Raw genomic sequence first — 3,285 nt, 5'->3', positions numbered from 1 at the left:
AGATTCTCCACATGTTTGTATCATGTCACTATGTCACCTATAGCAAATTTACTTGTTGTATATATGTGTATACAGTTGTATTAACAATAAATAAATTATTAAAAAACAATCATTTATCACAGTTACTATTTGTTAAAACTTTATAGTAATAAACTTAATAATAAAGTTTTAACTTGTATTATGATTGTCCTTGAGGATGGCCGGATTGGCCGAAACGTCGGACTTGTACGGAAAATTACATGCGTTGAGACTAAAATGGATAAAAATTAAATTATTTATTTAAACTATCACTTTTATTTATACACCCCATTATATGCAGATAAGAGCCAAAGACTGCCAAACAAAGTTAAGGGGGCTGAAAAATAGCGGATAATTCAAGTTAGAAAACTCTTTCATTGTTGACCCCTTTCGTTTACGAGATATAACATATGACATGATTATATAGACTCAGATACGACTCATTAATTTTGTAATATAATAATAAAATACATTGTTTATTCATAAGCCTAATTTCTTCACCTACGAAAGCAAGACATGTCGCTTTGATACTCGAATACTTCTTTTCCTAGCATTTATTGTTCTTGTTTATTTAAAAAATAATAAAATAATACGTACTCTGATTTTCAGGAGTTGTAATCTTCCGATTAAATCAAACACTTTGATCATTAAATCAAACTCTAATCTCAACGTTTCGCTATATATCCTTAATGGATTTAATCGATTTATTGGTGAAGTGTTCTGCTCATAAACTTATCCTGAACGATAAATAAATAATCAGAAGCGTACGGGGCGACATTTCCTCAATAAAACATCCTCGCCTGTTTCTTTATTTCAGAATCGTATGATAGTATTATTCGCTGAAGAAGGAACCTTTGGAGAAATATTAATTGTAGAAATATAAATATCTTTGTTCAAGGTAGTTTTATAAAGATATTATTATGTTTACCATCTGAACATTTTGAAAAAAAAAAAATCACCTACTGGAATGAGCTAACTCTTTTTTATACTTCATGAATCTTCTTTTTTTTTCTTCTAATGACTTCTTGAGTCACTGATCACTCGCTCAGTAAAAATAGCTCATTTAATCAACATAAGACTATCTTAGCAAAACCATTCTCTTATATATTTTGTTTTCAATACCTATATGTAATGATTATATGATATATAAGATAAAATATATAACATTTTAATTGTATACTTTAGTACAAATAAAATTTTAACTCCTCAAAGAAAGATCGGTGTTTCTGAACAGACATACTCAAAGGTTTTACTGTCCTATAATCAACTCTGAAATATGGTCTATTTCTTGCTGGCAAATTTAAACAAAAGAAGCAGAGGACGAGAGAAACATTGAAGCTAATTGCGATCAGTAGAGCGTTAAGGTTGAATGTTCTATTGCCGGAAGCATTGCTCAACGGAGTTTCGCAAAAGACAATCCAACAGAACAGTCTCTGAAAAATATTACTAATATATATCTGTATACTAGAATGATCCGAGAAATTCAAGCAACACAGCTGTTGTCTCACAAAGTTTACTTTTTCATTTGTCTTAATCTACATATCTACATATTTTAATCAAATTTACGTAAATAATTTAATTAACTGTAGTGGTAGAAACAATATATATATAAATACCTCAGAAATTATATTCTAGGTAAGATAAAGGAAACAACAGAAAAATAATGCTAGATAAATTTTTTATTGCTTGATACTTACCTGCACTTATAGGATCATGAAATTTTTATTCATTTTACGGTTTGTAAACATTCCAATAAATAAAATAGTCAAACTTTGAGCTTTTTAAAACTAATAACAAAATCATGGAATATCGCTTTTTACTGAACATTCTTCAACCTAATTTGGTGAATTGGTTTACTCTAGTGATATGCTCAAATACCTGATTTGCTAGCAAAAATTAAAGTTATTAACGTCCAAATAAATCTTTTTAAAGAATGCATTATACCTCTAATATTTATTTAATATGAGCACATTACAGCCACACTGCTTAATTTTATTTTCAGGGCAAATAGTTTTCGTATAAAGAACATAATTAGGTGTTGATAGTTTACTGTAGATTAGTAGATTAACTACTCAGTCTAGTCAGAACTTCTATCTTGACTCCCCGATGAAGACCTGAAATTCAGGTCGAAACGTCGGCACGAATAAATGGTATGTGTTTATTTGCTGACCTCAACCCCCGACCATCTTCTCCACATATAAAGAACTTAAGTTCTCGTTCATTGTGAACGCCCCAAAAATTAGCTGTTTATTAATTATCCAGTCATTGGTATCAATGAACACGCGAAAATTGTACGTATTAGATGAAAATATGGAGTTGATTTTATTTATTTATATAAACTGTATAGTTTCCAACTGATAGAAGTAGGAAATTGAACTAATCTCGACTTGGGGCTAAGGGGAGTCCACCATGCAACATATTTCAAAATTATATTGTTTAAAAGTGCATTTTTAGTCGCTTTAATTGTTCAATACTTATTATTACCTCATCACCATATCTACAACTAATTCTAACGAGTATTTTTCTTCAATTCATTACTCTAGTTCTGTATTTAAAATTCTATTATTTAGCTCTGACGAAGTCCTACAATGTTGAGCGAAATGTTGGTTAACAATAAATATTTGTTGGTACCTATATTGACCGCCAACCGCACTATCTTCCTACAATAAATATTAGTATTAATAATAATACTACAATTAATTATTAAAATATTAAATTAGAAAATAAATATTGAAATATAAGGTGGACGCTCCCCTAGGTTTATTTTATTAGAGAAAAAAAAAACTACAATCTTTTCAAAATAAAGTCCTAAGAATCGCAGTTAATGCTCCTTGGTTCATAAGAAATAGCCAATTCCATTGCGAATTACATATGGAGTCAATAGAGGATTACATCAAAAAACGGTTCGTGAAGTTCCACTCCCAGTTACCTACAGTTAAAGGAGCAGTGACCTACAACCTGGGAAACCCAACCTCAACCCGAAGACTGAAGCCCAGACTGCTGCAGGACATTCTGTTAAGAATTTTAATAAATATAAAATTAATTCATAGTCACTATACCTATATTTTACTTATTATTATTACTCATTTTATTTATTCATTATTATTTTTTTTCTCTTTTCTTCTCTCGTCCCTTTTTCAAATTAACTTGTTTCTTTTCACTATTAGAGGGAAATTGTTTGTTTTATTTAAGTGTACCAATATCATTATTTTTTTGTTATTAATTTTACTTTCTTCTTTTATTAAGTAGCATTATTCTTATCTATTT

Source organism: Halyomorpha halys, unplaced genomic scaffold (assembly GCF_000696795.3).
Source record: "Halyomorpha halys isolate HHAL.00 unplaced genomic scaffold, Hhal_1.1 Scaffold954.1, whole genome shotgun sequence".
NCBI classification, from domain to species: Eukaryota; Metazoa; Arthropoda; class Insecta; order Hemiptera; family Pentatomidae; genus Halyomorpha; species Halyomorpha halys.
This window is presented reverse-complemented; position numbering follows the sequence as displayed.